The sequence below is a fragment of the Odocoileus virginianus genome, chromosome 24, assembly GCF_023699985.2.
Source record: "Odocoileus virginianus isolate 20LAN1187 ecotype Illinois chromosome 24, Ovbor_1.2, whole genome shotgun sequence".
NCBI lineage: Eukaryota > Metazoa > Chordata > Mammalia > Artiodactyla > Cervidae > Odocoileus > Odocoileus virginianus.
In genome coordinates, this window is record NC_069697.1 from 35027677 (window position 1) to 35046374 (window position 18698).

The following is an 18698-nucleotide window of genomic DNA, read 5'->3' on the forward strand; positions in this document are numbered from 1 at the left end:
CCTAGCTTGGGCGACATGCCCACATTTAGATCCATCTCTGAGGCAGAGGGAGGTGGTGCTCTGACTGGCCAAGCCTGTTCATGTGCCTGAGGATGAAGTTAGATTGCAAGGTGTAGGCTGGGAAAGAGTCTATGATGTGGGAAAGGGTGGTTTTACAAAACATAATGAGAGAAACAGGAGAGGCAGCCAAAACAAAAGACATCCATGTCAACAGGTAAAATACTTCCCAACTAGGTAAGTAGTGAAAGTATAGGATTTATGGTCCACTTTGAGAGTAAAGTAAGATGTTATTAATTATTGTGCTGGAACCACAAATAGAGCATCTAAGGCCCCAGCAGGCTAACTGACTGGCTTGGAGTCACACACATCAGTATATAGCAAGGCCAGGACTAGAGACCAAATTTCCTGACTGCCCTCAGCACACTCCACAGAGTTTCTCAATTACAAGTGTTTCTGTTTTTTTCTTTAGGAAGGTTGTCCAATAGGAAATCTCCAAAAAATTAAGAATCAGAGTATACTTAGTTATTGAAATTATCTAAAATCTACTTCTTAAATTTGTATGTTATACTTTATACCTTTTAAAGTTTCTTATTCAATGTTTTAGCTCACCATTTATTACTAGTAGAAATAAAGAATTTTGAGAAAAATCTGACAAAACTAACAAAGCCTTCAGTTCAGTTCAGTTCAGTCGCTCAGTCGTGTCTGACCCTTTGCGACCCAGTTAATCGCAGCATGCCAGGCCTCCCCATCCATCACCAACTCCCAGAGTTTACTCAAACTCATGTCCATCGAGTCAGTGATGCCATCCAGCCATCTCATCCTCTGTTGTCCCCTTCTCCTCCTGCCCTCAATCTTTCCCAGCATCAGGGTCTTTTCAAATGAGTCTGCTCTTCACATCAGGTGGCCAAAGTATTGGAGTTTCAGCTTCAACATCAGTCCTTCCAAGGAACACCCAGGACTGATCTCCTTTAAGATGGACTGGTTGCATCTCCTTGCAGTCCAAGGGACTCTCAAGAGTCTTCTCCAACACCACAGTTCAAAAGCATCCATTTTTCGGCACTCAGCTTTCTTCACAGTCCAACTCTCACATCCATGCATGACCACTGGAAAAACCTTAAAAATCCTGTATACCCTTTGACCTAACAACTTCTGTGAAGTTTTAGTTTAAGGAACTTAAATATTTTACTTTAAGAATATTTATTATAGCCTTATTAATAAGAGTGAAAAATAGAAATAACTTAGTAGTGACAAATAGAGAAATTATAGCAGTCCATTAAAGAGCCATAAAAATGAATCAGACCAAAAAGAAAAAAAGTTGACAGAGAAGGAGTCCATAATACATGATTACAAATTTTTGTAGGAGGAAAACATGACCAAAATGATAGACCATACCAGGATATCAACAGTAGTAATCTCTACATCAAACAAAAGTTGCTCTTGTATTTTTAAAGTTTATTAATTTTGTCTTTTTAAAGATTATCAATTATACAAGCTGCTCAATTATTTTTTTAAATTGCTGTGCTCTGTCCACTGCAATGTCCTGACTTTCTTCACATCCTCAATGCTTCATTCATTCTGGTATAAAATAAGTTGAAAATTTTTACTGAAGATGGATCCATCACATGGCAAAAAGGAAAAAAAAAAAAAAAGGAATGAGAAGAGGGTTAAAAACACAACTCAAGGAAAATTTCTGTGTAAACAGTCAATAAAAGAAGTCTGGTTTCTCTGGCCTGCAAATACTACAATTTGCAACTCTGTGCTGACTTTTCCACAACTGTTCTAATTTTATTTTAAACTGCCTACTTCAGGAGACTTTTGTAAAACAGTAGAAATAGACTTCGACTCAGATTATTTCCAAAAATTTCTCCTGTTTCCCAGGTAAAGGATGAATTCAGAAAGCCATGGGCTTTTAAGAATTCAGCAAAAACTGAGGTTTGAAAGACTTTCCAAATACAGTTTAGAAAAGAGCCAAAAGATTGAACTTTAAATTTATTTAACCAGAGGAAATTGAAGGAAAAAAATTAACTAAAGACTATGAAACAGGGAGGGGAAGATTACAGTAAATGAATTTCTTTAAATTCACTTAAAAGAAAGTTTATAAATGTAAATTTTAAAACACACAAACATACTTTTCTTTTGCAAGTCATAATGAAATTTAAGGCTACCAAATTCATCAACTGAAGATAAAATATCCAGCAGCACCCAGGGCAAGGAACCCCTGAAGGTAGAAATCCATTTCTCTAGAAACATGTTTATTTTGCCATTAAGTAGTAAGTGAAGGAGGGAAAGAAGAAACACGGACACTTCTATAGAAATATTTGCTTCAAGGCCCAGATTTTAAAATTACAGCTATTGCATCAGAAAGAGGACTTGGAAACTGAAAATGTGAGTTTCGATCCTGGCTTTGCAATTTGCCAGCTCCATTACCTTAGAAATATAACTCTACCTCAGTACTTCAGTCTTAAAATTTGGATAATAGCTTAACAATTATGTAGTTGCTACAAGCACAGTGACTGGTACATATTGGATACTCAATAAATATTGGTTAAATGAATGAAGGGTGTTGGCAAGATTACTTTGCAAACTGTGTAGCCAACAGTACTTCCATATCACCTAACAGCACCTGACACAATAACACATGTTAACTCATTTATTTTTTGCTTTCTGTCCCCCTCAACTAGATGCAAGCTGTGTCAAAGCAGGAATATTTTTTTTTTTTTTTTGTCTTTTCTGGTGTTGCTTCTCGATTGTTTTCACCTTTAAATTTAAAACAAGGATCTCAGGACAGAGTTTGTCTTTCAGGCCCTCTGTTCTCATATGATCTTGGTGACCAGAATGATGCATCGATAGCAGAAAACAAATCATCTTGCTTCCGAATTACCAAAGGCTTCATACAGTAAAGGGGCTTCCCTGGCGGCTCAGTGAAGAATCCACCTGCAATGCAGGAGACCCTGGTTCCAACCCTGGGCCGGGAAGATCACCTGGAGTACGAAATTGCAGCCCACTCCAGTATTCTGCAATGCCGGAGTGCTGGGTTTGATCCTTGGCTTGGGAAGATCCGCTGGAGAAAAGAACGGCTACCCACTCCAGTATTCTGGCCTGGAGAATTCCATGGACTATACAGTCCATGGGATCACAGAGTCGAATACGACTGAGCGACCTTTCACTTTCACTTTTTCTTTCCAGTATTCTTGCCTGGAGAATTCCATGGACAGAGGGGCCTGGCAGGCTACAGTCCATGGGGTCACAAAGAGTCAGACGCAGCTGAGCAACTAACACACTAACACATTGCGTACAATTTTCTCTTAATAAGAGTTCTGTCCTCTGTCCTGACCTTGGTAAAATGTATATAAACTGCGCCAATACACATCTTGGGATGAGGAAGCTCCAGAAGATATAAGGTCAGCTTATACCATATAAATATCACCCAATTTTCAATAAGAAACTGATCTCCCTTTCCCTTGAGCATAAGCTCTGAGGGCAGGGATCTTTCTCCACTGGGTTTGCCACTGTGCTCCCGCACCTGGCACGCTGTCCCTCAAAAAACATTGTGAAAAGAAACATTTTGAAGGTGAACTTTCTCTCTGATGACATTTCAGAGTACAAAGCTGTTGTTAGACAGTGAAAGGCAAGTCTATGCAGTGGGCCTGGTGTCCAAAAGACAATAGTCATAATCTTAAGAGACTAAGATAGAGACAGAGGCTGAGTGCAAGGAAAGACGATAGTGGTCTGTAACTGAGAAGAAGAAAACTGTATTTATGGACTGATCATTACTGGAAACGGAAGCCTGAAGATGATGGAGCCATGTTAGGCTATAGCTCCTAGCCCAAGGTGAACACGTATAAAAATAAATCTGCCAGTAAGAATAAACTTGGTTTCTGTATTTTAAAAGGCAGTTATGCATAATTGTCACCCTCTCTTTAAATAATTTGCTCTTGGTCACCTAGAAAAACTACAACAGTGAGAAAATGAACTGAAATCAATTTTCCCCACTTAACGCCTTAAAGCAGCTTAAATTTTAGCTATTTCACCAGAAAGTGAATGAATTCTTTTATCCTCTCCAACAGGCTAAGTTATCTCAGTGCTTTCTTCCTGTGTGTTCTAACTGACAGATAATTAAACAACGGTTGGGAGACTGCATTCACAAAAGTGGTAAGGTACCTTTTTGAACTTCTTAGCATTACCAGAAAAGCCCCCGTCATCTCAGAAATTGTGATTTCCTCAGTTTCCCTAGTTGTTGATGCCTCAAGCAGATAATTAAAGTTAGGAATGCTCCATGAGGTGCTCTCAAAATACAGTATTCCTCTCAGACTTGTGAGCATAAATAAAGCAGAAAGTTGCATTTCCTCTTAGAGGGGGTGCACAGACTCTTAGAAAAGGCCTGTAGAGATTTCCTGTAAAGCAAGGAGCCATGAAAAGGCCCAGTTTCCCACCACAAACAGTGACACATATTAAAATGAAGACTTACATAATCGCCCTTGAAAACTAACATGTGCGACAATTCTTGATCAACACCATGGAAATCGGAATGTTCCTTTTATCCTTCTGAACCTTCTTTCAGTGACTCCGCAGTTCCCTTCATACACAGGCAGGAATGCACTTTGCAAGCTTTCTAGAGAGAAAAGAAAAGAAAGAGTTCAGCTTTGAAATTCTTGACATGATTTAATGGACGCTTCAGACAGAGAAAATGGAAGCTGCTGGCCAAAGTTCAGGCTGCATCATTGCAATGTAGACCTACCTGGATACCATGGGGGTGTCATCTCCAACCATCATGGGTGGAACGAACAGGTTAGAAATACTCGTAAGTAGCAAGTCCACACGGCAATGTCTGCAAGAGCAGACTCAGGGCATGAACTAGGATCTCTCCCAACAAGCATTCCCACCGAGGCTCTCAAAAGCCAGCTACACAGTCCAAAGCCAAAGCCCTACTCTCCAAACTATGTATAGCAGCTTTCTAATAGTCGACAAAACTCAGACACCGGTTTTGAAAGCCTGAGTCAAAAAAATTCTCACACAATAAAACATAGGCTTTACCCCTAAGATTGTGTTATAAATTTAAAATGCTTTCTGTGGAACTCCTTTTAACCATTAAATATTCTACCAATTAGAGAGTCTATCAAAATATATAGAATACTAACTGTATGTGATCTTTGCAAGGAAAAGAAAAAGACCATAATTACTGAAATATACTTGGGTTTTGACAGGAGTCATGGACACAGAAAAAGAACCAGTATGGAGTGTTGGCTTCATTGTCTTGACCAGGGTTCTCCCCGATGGACACTTTGTGTAATCAGTTCATTCACATTTTAATTGCACTGTGGTTGAATTGTAAAACTCATAATTTGAAAGGGAATTGTTGGCATGAAACCCAACAGTATTTCTCTTAGCAATTTTATTTTATTCTTTCCATATACCACTCTCTCACAATTAAAATAAATAATTGATTTCTTGACCTGTCACAAGTCTCTGATGAATAATCAGTTGACTTAGTGATTTTATTTTGCAATTTATATTTAAATAGAAAGGGAAGAGGGATTTCTTCCAATAAGTTTTTTTTTTTTTTTGATGAGCCTTACTTAAATGATGCTTAAAATAAAATACAAAAGTACTAAAAACAATTCAAAGTTACATTTTCTACTCCATCTTCACTGATAACATTCCAGTGACTAAGGAGAAGGGAAACTAATGACATGAAAAATAGTGTGGGAAAACAAAGAAGGAAGAATTTGATAAGACAGGTTATTTCTATACTTGGATTTAGCCCAGTTCATCTGCCTAATATTCTGACCTGTGTGTTTATCCAAAGATTTTCTTAGAGACAGCTGGAGGTATACTGAAAGGAACTTTGTAAGCAGAAGTCTTTTTTTTTTTTTTTAAAGCATGAATTTAGCTACTGCTGATCTGTGTGATCAAGTTACAACCTTCTCTAACTCTCATGTGTAATATGGGGTTGATCATTCAGACTTCACAATGGCAGGTTGAGGAGTCAATAAAATAATACATGTGAAAATGTTTGGTTAAGTACAGTCTGTGGTTGGACTAGAAATTCTAAATGAGTATCCCATTCAGAGGGAGACAGGCTGGACCACAGGAACTAATAATGGAGCACTCTGATCCTCTCAGGAAGTGGGGGTTCTATTGGCTACAGGTTGGGTGAACAGCAATGCTGAGCAAGGAACCTAGGGCATGTCCTAGGGTTGTCATAAACCAAAAACCTACCAGTTATTTACTACATGTCACGCATTTCTAAAAGCGTTTTGAATATGTCAACCAATTTATACCTGACAACAACCATCTACGGTAGAGGCACCATCATGATCACCCTCAATTTACAGGTTGAAGAACTGAGACAAAGAGGAAAATACGAAGAAACTCCCCTCCTGGGGCTCAGGAGCTTGGATTCTTAATGCCTCTCCCATCCACTCTAGCAGAGAACAAAGCTCCAAGACTGAACAGGGCTGAGAAGACCAAAGAGACCTGGGGTCTGATCAGAGAGCCCCAGGCTGCTGGGCTTGGGGTCCTGGGGTACGGGGAAGTGGGGAGGCCAATGATCATCAGTGGGGGTGAACAGGTTCCAGTACAGAAGAGGAGAACAGGATCAGGATACACTGCGTTTACTTCAGCAGGCTGAGCCCCAAGGATGGGCAGAACCAGACATTTCTCTCCACTGGAAGTCAGCACCATGTTGTGTGAGCAAGGTTGGAGGAGCCCCTGGAAAAGGGCAAGGAGGAACCACTTACACAGACATTATGGAAAGCAGAGGAGACTCCAACATCTTTCATCAGCAATTGTTTCCTTCCCCAGGGGAGCGTGGAGCCTAGAGACCAAGATCAGTTTATGTGGGAAGATACATCTGCAGTCGTGTATCCACATGAGGTCTTCAGCTCACTGTTCCCTCTTCTTGGAATGCTCTCCCCACATCCTTAGAGTCTTTGTTCAGGTGTCTGTTCAAAGTCACTCTGGGGAGCTCTCTGCATCCTGACCCTACTTTCACACATCAAGCACGAGCTGTAATCACTTCATTCACCATCTTTCCTTCATCTGGAATGTTGAAGGACTTTATTTCCTTTCCTGCTGTGCTCTCGATGCCTATAACTGTGCCTAGTCCATAATAGATGCTTTGTGATGTTTGTTGACTGAATGGGTCAGAATGTGTTCACATCATTACCAAGGTGAACTTATTTAGGATAACAACCAGAAGGAAGCTTAGAGTTCAACCTGGTGAATCCCAGATCTTTTTTTTTTTCTTTTAATCTATAGGATGCCTTCTTGAAGGACTAAGATATAAGCAAGAAAAGCCTTATTAACTGTGAACCCTGGAAGCGAGGGAGAGGCACTCTCTAGGAAGAAATGTAGAGAATTGTTTGGAGAACACTTCTCTAGACCAACTGCTTCATTTTCAATAGAGGAACTCGAAGCTTAGAGAGGTTACATAATTTGCTGGAAGTCACTAAATCCAAAAGTTAGCTCTCATGAACGCCAGTCTCACTGAAGACCATATTTGTACTGGGCAGAACAAAGGTTCTGGCCCCTTGTTTAGATTTTATGGAATAGTTACTCTGTCTGCAGAGTCCTCGGTCTTGCAATTTCTGAGTATTGTAAACTCAAACTCTAGGTAAAGAGTTTCATTTCTTCTTTGTTGCAGCTCTGGCTAAAATTTGGCAAACACAGGAAATGGCCCAACATGAGTTTGTCCAACCTTCTTAATACCGTGTCCCTCACGAAGCCCTCCCTTGCACACCCAGGATCTTAGCCTCGTCTCTTTCAGCAGCTCAGCAGTGCTCCTCTCTCCCCTAGTCCTCCCCTCCTCTGTACAAAGTTGAGCCACACGTGTTCCGCATCTGTCAAAATCCCCTCCAGCGGCTACACACTCCAAAACACTTACATACGCAATTCCTCCTGAGTGTGTGCATGTGGTCTGCCCTCTCTCTCTTAATCTCTCTCCCTCCTTCCTTCCTTTCTCCCTCCCTTTCTCCCTTTTATTCTGTCTCCAGCTCCTGCTGTGATAGGCTCTTCAAGCCTCCCTCTCCTTGGTGCCTCGGTCGTCTCCCTCCTCCAGGCCCTGCCGGGCTTGACTCATTTGCCACTTCCCTCCATTCCGTGGCTCTTGCAGATGGCAGAGGGGGAGTGGGACCATTGGCCATGAGTAGCAAGTGATATGCTATGATGGAAAATTCTTCTCTAAATGAAACTCAGCCATCTGGCAAAATGTGCAACAAGGGGAAACCAAAGCAAGAAGGAAAAAATTCATGCAACATTTGCTCATTTCAGGTTGGGGAGGAATACAAAAATGGAAGATGGTCTGCTCTAAGCCATCTAGTTAACATGAAACAAAGTAGAACCACCTGGATTAGTAAGAGAAATACCCATATTCCAGTCTGTGTACATAATACTGAAATTCAATATCTGAAATCGAGTTTTGCAAAGAGAAGTTTGTGGTAGACAACATTTTTAATGAAGTTGGTTGGGGACAAAATTTACACCTCTGCCTGATATAATCTATAAATAACACTGCTTTGATCTTCCTGAGTAAAAGTAAAAGTGGTCCCATGGAAGATTTTTCCTTAAGTTTTTTGACTTTATCAAATATTTTAATGTCAAAATAAAAAAATTACCTAACATTTCTCTTTTGTATCCGTATTCTAAGTAGCCTCTCTGATTTTTAAATATTCTACTCATGTAACCTTAAATCAGAACAGAAGGTCAAAGTTTAGAGTTAGAATCATAATATATCCCTTCTCATAAAAAAGCTATACATCAACCACAATGAAGATTTTTCCACTTTATTTTCAACTGAGACAGAATTTTGGCAAGAAGCAGAGAAAGAATGTGCTTTATGAAAAACAGACAATGCTGACTTTTCCATAACTTGGCTCTATCAAGTAGAAAGTTCTTTTCTAGCAATGAAAATACAAGACTATTTATGTTTGAATAATAATCATATATGAATTAGTCACATCATAACTGGATATGAATTGTTTATGTGCAATGTGGGGAAAGGGAGTGGTAATTATCAGAACAACTTCAAGGCCCTCTTAGTTCCCCCAGAATGCGAATAAAATGACAATATGCAAATTTCAAAGCATTGTAATCAGTCCTTCAAGAACAACTTATTCCTGGCTCTTGCCAATGGTATGTGTCCCGTGAAGGGATCCAAGAGTCAACATTTGATCTGCCCAAGAGGACCGGGATCTTTCTGTCGGGCACACATTCCACACATGTGAAGCTATAAACTTGGACACTGTCTTTCAAAACGTTATTTCTTTCCTGCTCTGTTATTGTTGCTTTGGGCTCTGGGTGCCAACCTCTCACACATTCCACAAAGTTCCCCTCAAGAAGGCGTCTATGACTGAGATGAAGAAAGAAAGAAAGCCTCCCATTTCCCAGCTTGATGGTGAACTATTCATTTTCACTATTCATTTTCTCTCTTCCTCTACCTTAATCTACTTCTTGGAGTTGTGTCTGTGCCAAAGGAAATATTGATTAGTAAATCCGGAGTAGTTAAGACTCTTTGGATTAGAAGTGACAGAAGAAAACTTCACACTTGCTCAAGCAAGAAAAAAAAAAAAAATAGGAGAGTTATCATAATGATACAGAGGTGAGCACACACCCCAAGACAGGACTGAAGCTGGGCTTCAGGAAGACACGAACAGGAAAGAAAGGAATGGGGTCAAGAATTTCTCCGCCTCTCCTCCAGACTCTTCTGCCTCATGCTACTTTGTTCAACCAAGTGAATATAAAATGGACACATTGCTCTAGACTTCAAATATTAAAGTACTAGTCTCTCAGAGAGACAGACTCAGAATCCCACAAAAAAAGGTTTTGACTGGCTCCACCGCACACCCTTGGCCTAATTAATGGTCCTGGGGAGGGTGGAGTCGTCTCCCCAGGAACTGCTGTAGGCCCGCCCTTCAGAAGGCCTAAGGGGTTAGTGACATGCTGGACAGATACAAGATAAGCAACTAGTTGGTGATCGAATCAAGAAAACTTACCAGGAAGTGGAGTCAGGGTGATAAGAAAGAAAAACAGTTTCAGCCATCAGAAAAAATATATACATTTGTGATAGACAAGCCTTAAATAAATGTAAAGCAGATAGAATCCAACATAATAGAAAGAAGAAACATGTAACTTGGGTGACCTATGAGGAAGCATTTCTCAGCCCTTCTTAGAAATCCCCAGGAAAATGATCCCCCTGAATTGCAGTTGACATAGAGTGAGGCTTCTTAAACTCTGACAGTTTTCTTTTTAAACTTTGTGGGAGAACTGGGGTTGGTGGGGAGGAGGCTGCATGCACAGAGGGGCAGCTTGAGAAGAAAGCGTTTGGCTAGGGTGTCACAGAGCTCCACTCCACTCTGCCCAGGAGACCACAGAAGCCATGGAGCCATGGAAAATCCCGTGTCCCCTGCAGTCAGCTCCACCTCCGCCTGCTTCTTTGGCTGTGGTTCCTTCAGTCTATAGAGCAAAGAGCAGTTTGAAGCCAGACTCTGGTATAGACAGTTCCACCATTCAACATCTCCCAGACCCAGAACCAGGCACACGCAGTGCTGTCAAATCCCTGCATGTCAATTACATGTTATCATGGCAACAGCATCTCCCCCAAGATAAACGCAATGTTGAGAACATGATGTGCCTTTGCAAAGGCGAAGGATGTACAATGTACTCTACAAGGCAGTCACCTCACATTCACATCCCCTAAGGGACCCTCCCGGACTTGAACCCAAAGGCGGGAACCCAATTGTTAACAAGGGCAAGGTCTTGTGGGTAGGGCTTTTTTGAAAGGTACGAAAGGCCTTAGAAAGAACCAGCATGAAATCTAACAATGTACCTTTGACTTGTATTAAAGGGAGTGCATCCTAGAATACCTGCATTTGAATCAGGGCAATGAACATAAAGGCCCCAAACAGCCAGCTGCGTTAAGAGCTTAGCAGTGAGCAGGCTGCCGGCGTGCCCACGTCAACTGCAGCCCACTCGCGGGGAGCAGAAACCCGATGTGTCACCTTCCTCCCAATTGCCCCAGCAGAACACTCATCCTCCAGGAGAAAGATGCAGGTCTCAACAGAGCCTCGCCCTCTCTGCCTCACTTCTCCCCTCCTGGAAGCTTCAGTCTCACAGAACGTGTTATTTGAGACAACAGGAGAGAAAGAAGGCGGAATCCACAGGACCAGGGCAAACACAGACCCATTCAAAGTAAAAGAAGGTGTTGCTGATTGTTAATCCCCAAAAGTTCACAAATAACATTACTCGTCAATTTGGTAATGAGAGACACACTATAGAGTTTATAAATTTCATCTGAAAGAAGATGAATTTTGAGGGCTTACTTGACTTCTTGCCAAAGAGTTTTCCAAAGACCCTAGGACCATTTATCTCCAAGAGGGGAAAGGCTTTGTTACAAACCTACAAAATGCTAGCTTCTGTCACCTCTGCCCTTCCGAGGACTATCACTGGTCCTGAAATCCAGTGAAATCCAGCTCTTTGTCCAAAATAACTCACTCCTTCCATCCACCATCTGTCAGTCAGTCAGTCTTTCATTAATCTATCAAATACTTTGCCCCACCACTACCATTTCAGTATACCCCAGGCACTGTACTAGTTCCTGGAGATGAAGCAATGAATGGGCTTTCCTGGGAGTGGCTCGGCAGTGAAGACCCCCCTGCAGCGCAGGAGACACAGGAGATGTGGGTCTGATCTTTGGGTCGGGAAGACCCCCTGGAGAAGGGCATGGCAACCAACTCCATGCTCTCCAGTATTCTTCCCTGGAGAGTCCCATGGACAGAGGAGCCTGGTGGGCTACAGTCCAAGGGGTCACAAAGAGTTGAACACAACTGAAGTGACTTGGCATGCACACATGCTACTCTTAAGGGGCTTTCAGTGGGTGGAGGAAAAACCATGAGAGAAACAATATGCAATATTCCTGCCTGCAGTCTCCTGGAAACTTGGCAATCCTGCCTGAAAGTTCTAACCCTATTCAAGCAGGATATGGCACATTTTCCACCTATTCTCCACAGTCAAATGGTTTCAGTGCTGGAAATGATTACTTTTTCTGATCAAGGAAGTACCAAATATCAGGATAAAGTATCATCCATCATTGGAAGAAAATCTAGTGGAAAAAGTAAATAAATTACAATCTTCAGAAAGAAGGGCCAGTCTACAGAGGTATCAAAAAATGAAACAAAATGTCTTTAAATGAAATGTGTAAGATAGAAAGAGTAAATTTCAGCAATTAGACATGTGCCTAAGAGGCTGAATGCCAGGATGAGGGTGGAGTTAAATCAAACATGTAGTTCTAAATCGTAAATTGGATCCTGCTACTCTTTTACTTAAAAACCTTCCTTGGATGGTGATAACCATTTTGCAGTGTATACATGTATCAAATCAATATGTTATACACCTTAAAATTATAGCTCAGATGGTAAAGAATCTGCCTGCAGTGCGAAGAACAAGTTTCAGTCCCTGGATAGGGAAGATCCTCTGGAGAAGGGAATGGCAACCCACTCCAGTATTCTTGCCTGGAGACTCCCATGGACAGAGGAGCCTGGCAGGCTACAGTCCATGGGGTTGGAAAGAGTTGGACACAACTTATGCCTTACATCTTAACAAAGCTGGAGGAAAAAAAAAATAGAGATCTCACTTGGCACCTTGTTGCTCATAATAACAAAATCTAAATACACATCTCACACAAACAGTTGGTTCATTTGTTAATTCATTCAGCAAAGTCTACAACATGCTGTGTAACGTTCTAGGCCGTGGGAACACGGGACATGATCACTGCATTAAAGAATTTCAGTCCAAATGAAGACACATGAAGATACATGAGATTTTTAAAAAAACAAGTACAAAGCCCTCGGAGCCATATCATACTCTATACAAGGTGTCATGGGAGCACAAAGAACAGAGAGCTGAATTCCTTCCCAGGGCACAGGGAAAATAAGAGAAGGCTTTAGATAGAATAGATTTTCAGATGAAGACTCAAAGGATAAATGGGAACTCTTTAAGAGACAGAAGAAAAAAGGCAACACAGCCTATTAATCAGAACAAAAGGACAGAAGCATGATTTTTTTTTAATTTTCCACTTTTTTTTGAGTTTTTTTTAATTAATTAATTTTAATTGGAGGATACTTTCTTTACAATATTGTGGTGGTTTTTAACATACATTGACATGAATCACCCATGGGTGCACATGTGTCTTTCCATCCTGAATCCCCCTCCCACCTACCTCCCCACCCTATTCCTCTGGGTTGTCCCAAAGCACTAGCTTTGAGTACCCTGTGAAACATGATTTTTTAACTTTTTCTTCTCTGTGGAATTATCCAGTTGTTTGGATGGATCAGTCCGGCAAGACAAGGTGATTACACCTGTATACACAGCCTGTACCAGGCAAATTAAACTCTGGGCTTTAAGAAATGAGAGCGTTCCTAGGACTGTTTTCATATTTGAGCCCTTTATCTGCTCGAAGAAGACTTCGCAGAAGTGTTTGGTATGACAGCAGAAGTTTACCACTTTCAGTCAAGTTTTATGAACCTATTAAGATTTTTTTCAATGTATTTATTATTTGGTTGCTTTTTAATCTAAAAATCAAGGATGCTTTTAGTAAAAAGTGAAAGGTAAGTTGAAAACGATCCAGATAATTTGATACATATAAACTTTTTGCATAAGCAGAAGAAAATAGTAATAGTGTGGTAATTTAGGTTATGTTCACATCTGAATGATAAGATGCATTTATCAAAGAAAGTCTTCTTGGTGCCAGATTTGGTGCTGCATTGTTGAAAAGACACAACCCGCCCTCAGCATACATTCCAACAAGAAAGACAGGCAATAAATGGGAAATTGAGTTTAAGAGACCATGAGAGTTGTGACAGGGGTTTGAAGGAAACACAGAGTGATGTGATGGGCAGCTGCTCTTCTCTGGGGCTGTGATACTTTGGCAGAGACTGAGAACAAAACTGAAAATCTGTACTCTAGAGGTAATGTTTCATTGTTGTTTCTACATGGACTAAGCTAATAATTATTGTATAAAAGCGAATAGAATACACTTTGGAGCTGGACGCACAGAATCTGGCTTTGGGTGAGTTGCTTCTCTTTTCTGGGCATCTATTTCCTCCTCTGCAATTTGGTCATAATGGTACCCATCTAACCAAGCCATGAATGGAACTAAAGAAGGAAAATACAATAATGTATCAGATACATGTTTCTGTATTGTCATTTATATCACCCAGCAACCTTAGAACATAGGTACCATTATTACCCTCATTTTATAGATGAGGAAACTGAGCATCCATAAGGTAGAAATGGGATTTAAATGAGGACAATTTGACTGAAAATCTCCATGTTTTTAAAATACTGCTCCCCAATATTAGCACTTGACAGTTAGGGCTCAGTCTTCTTCCCTTCACTTTGGGTGAATGCAATTTCAGAAAACAGAAATCCTTTTACAAGTTTATCCTGTGAAAATAATGAATGAGCACAAAGATTTAGCTAAAGGACGCTCATCACCTGTTAGAGAAAATTTATTTAAAATTATTTTAATGTTAATGTCCAACAAATGCATCATAGAGCCATAAAATAATGGTTGTAAAATATCAAATGACATGAAGAAATGTTCATTATATGTCAACTGAAAAGCAAGTTACACTTGTCCAGTGTGATCAGTTTCTGTATATATGTATGCCTAGAAGAAAAAAGACCAGAAAATACATTTCCTTTGTGCTTTTCTATATTTTTGAAAATTTTGGTGATAAGCATGTTCTTTCAGTACAAGACAAACCATCAGTTCAGTTCAGTCGCTTAGTCATGTCTGACTCTTTGCGACCCCATGAATCGCAGCATGCTAGGCCTCCCTGTCCATCACCAACTCCTGGAGTTCACACAAACTCATATGCATCGAGTCGGTGATGCCACCCAGCCATCTCATCCTCTGTCATCCCCTTATCCTCCTGTCCCCAATCCCTCCCAGCATCAGGGTCTTTTCCAATGAGTCAACTCTTCATATGAGGTGGCCAAAGTATTGGAGTTTCAGCTTCAGCATCAGTCCTTCCAATGACTGATCTCCTTTAGGATGGACTGGTTGGATCTTCTTGCAGTCCACGGGACTCTCAAGAGTCTTCTCCAGCGAGGGTGGGATGTTTCAAGAGAACAGCATTGAAACATGTGTATTATCTAGGGTGAAAGAGATCACCAGCTCAGGTTGGATGCATGAGATAAGTGCTCGGACCTGGTGCACTGGGAAGACCCAGAGGGATCGGGTGGAGAGGGAGGTGGGAGGGGGGCTCGGGATGGGGAATACATGTATATCCATGGCTGATTCATGTCAATGTATGACAAAAACCACTACAATATTGTAAAGTAATTAGCCTCCAACTAATAAAAAATGGAAAAAAAAAAAAAAGAGTCTTCTCCAACACCACAGTTCAAAAGCATCAATTTTTCGGCACTCAGCTGTCTTCACAGTCCAACTCTCACATTTATACCATAGAATGAGAGTTATCCAAACACTACTCCTTTTTAAACAGCCTGTTCATCTTTTTGTATTTATATAATATTTCTCCTTGTGGAATAATATTCTGTTAACGAAGATAAAGTATTCCAACAATACGTTGCATTCTCGGAAGTTTGGAAGCCAAGCACAGACAAACAGACTCAGCCCTGACACTGGCGCAGTCTCCCAGTTCGCATGCAGTGGAGCACCTCCTCTGGGAAGCGCCTCTCTCCAGGTTCATTGCTTTCACTGCAAAGGATCTTTATCTGCCTCTCCAGGCAGCTAGGGGCTTCCTGGGTGGCTCAGCGGATAAAGAATACGCCTGCAGTGCAGGAGACAGAGGAGACCAGGGTTCAGTACCAGGATTGGAAAGATCCCCTGGAAGAGGGCATGGCAACCTGCCCCAGTATTCTTGCCTGGAGAATCCCATGGACTGAGGAGTCTGCCAAGAGCAACTATGCACCAGGCAACAAAAGGAGCAGGAGGAATATTCATCTCCCTGGTGGAGAGGAGGCACGTCTTGTTTCTGCTACTCAAAATAATTAAAACACTGATCTTTAAGGTAGAACAGGTTAGAGAATGGGTTGTTGGAATGAGACATGTTAATGTAACAGCCATTGTCCCATGGTAAGGAAATCAGACTTCATTTTATCTGAATTTAACTGTAAACTTCATCAGCATTCTTCTGACTACAACTACAACTTCATGGCTGGAGACCCCTATGGCGCACTAACCTATAAAACAAATGAATTAGAAGAAGCTTTTCTGCATCATAGAAGATGCTTTGCTTCACAAAAAGATTCACCTCAGGGCTTTTAAAATATCTGGATCCTTCTGAACAGCTGTTTGTTTGCTTACAGGTCATTAACTATTTGGCTGAAAGATGAGATGAGGCCAGGGTGAGCCAAAGAGCAGTGCCACCATGAACTAGAGATCAATTAAACCTGGAAATAGAGCTCTCCGGTGGAGAATCCGACCCCTTATTTTCTCTGCCCTGAGTCTGGGAAGGAACTGTTAGGGAGCCAAGAAAAGCTAGGCACACTAGCAAGAAAGTACATAGTTTTCCTGTATTTCTGAGAAAGCTGCTATGGATTCACCCATCCCAAAGGGGATGGGTGAGGGTCTCCCACAGGCCTCAGTGGGAGGGCTGGCCCTTAGACTACTTGCTGGCTAGGACTTTGTTAACAGTCACATGTCTGTGACAGGGGGACCCTGTCAAGGTCCTGCTCTTCTGCTGCAGCTTTGGGACAAGGGCTATTGCTGTGGCTCCAGAACACTCTCTGACACAAGTCTTAAGCCAGAGAGGGCCCCAAGGGAGTCCTGCCCCCGGGTTCTTTAACCTACTGCAATTAACAGGCCTGACTTCGGGTTTCCCTGGTGGCTTAGATGGTAAAGAATCTGCCTGCAATGCAGGAGACCCGGGTTCATTCCCTGGGTTGGGAAGATTCCATGGAGAAGGGAATGGCTACTTACTCCAGTATTCTTGCATAGAGAATTCCATGGACAGCGGAGGCCGGACTGGCTATGGTCCATGGGGTTGCAAAGAGTTGGACATGACTGAGTCTGTGAATTGAATTGAATTGTACCTCTGTTAACTAGATGGACCCAAACACCATTAAAAACAAAAATTAGACCCAGTTTATTCCCTCTCATTTCCTTAGAATTCTATGCTAGTTCTTCCCAACAAAGTCCAGGCCTGGGTCGTGCCATCTCTTATCCCACCTGAAAAGCAGACTTGTTTGAGGTTTTACTGTTCAACCGTTGCTTCTGTTTCACTTAATGAAAGTTTTAATTTTTCTGGCAATTATTGATCTGGTGTCAGTCTTTCATTCTAGAGGCAATGATTTATGGCCAAATTACATAATATGCATTGATCTAAGATCTAACCCCTTCACTGCATTTATTTTCCTACTAGTCTGGGAATCAGAGCTGACAGCACTCACTTTCTGAGAATGTAGCCAACATTTAGAAGCATTTAAATTTAGCCAAAATTTAGCATCATTTCAGTGGCACATACAGGAGTCACCCACAGTCCCCTCTCAGTTTAACTTGTACCTGGAATGGTGCGTTAGTCTTCGCTCAGTCACGTCTGACTCATTGTAACCCTCTGGACTGTAACCTGCCAGGCTCCACTGTCCATGGGATTTCCTGGAGTGGGTTGCCATTTACCTCCTCCAGGGGATCTTCCTGACCCAGGGATTGAACCCGCACCTCCCGTGTCTCCTGTATTGCAAGCAGATTCTTTACCCACTGAGCCAAGCCGTGGACTATTGGGTACTGGCTCCAAATCCAAGGTACCTATGTTGGCCAACAAAAGGACCCTTCTAATGCTGATCACATGACACCACTTTCACATTCCAGGAGTGGCGTCTAAAAGCAGTTGAACCTATTGACCAATTCCTGCCTGGGAGAACCGCGAAATAATAATGATGTCAAACCAAATCCCTTTGTCAATTGCATTGTCACATATAAATGGACAACACTAAACAATTTTAGCCAAAAGTTTTCCCCAGTCAGTTATACAGGACTTCATTTGGGGACTGAATTACCCTGGAATGAAATCAGGTGGTAGTCCTTTTCCAAATTAAACATAATTCAGGAGTTAAGATACCTCAAGGGCAAAAATAAATGAGCTTTTAGTTAAATTCTTCCCTCAAAATACTCCAGGTCAAAGTCTGTTCTTCTTGACTTTTTAATGGGACAGAATGTAGGAAATCCAACAAAGTATTTCTTTAAATTCTGAAACAGCTCAGAAATGAAATCCTCTACACTGCCATAGATATTATTGAGTTTATTTTCTCTGATTTTACTCAAGAGCCTTTGTTGCGTAGGTATCCTTTTGAGAAATTTCTTTAAGAGCTTAAAATTCTCCTCCCTCCAAAAAAAAAAAAAAGTGCCTTTCTTTTGTAATAAATCTTGATCCTTAAGAGCTTTGCAAATCATTCTATTTCCTACCTTATCCTGGCAGCTAAAGAGTATAGTTCCTGCCTGGTGAGAGCAAGCTTGGGTGGCTAGGAGGAGGGACAAGAAGGAGGATTTTATTGTATGCATGTTTTACCTTTCAAATTGTGAAACTTATGAATGTATTATCTATCCAAAAAATTAATAAAATTTAAGATGGCATGATGATGGCAACTCAGAAGGCTGTTCTTTATGCTGCTATTATTCCTTCTCTGGTTTTGGTGAGAATCAGTAGGCTGTTTTACTTCGCTTTGTTTATTTTTAT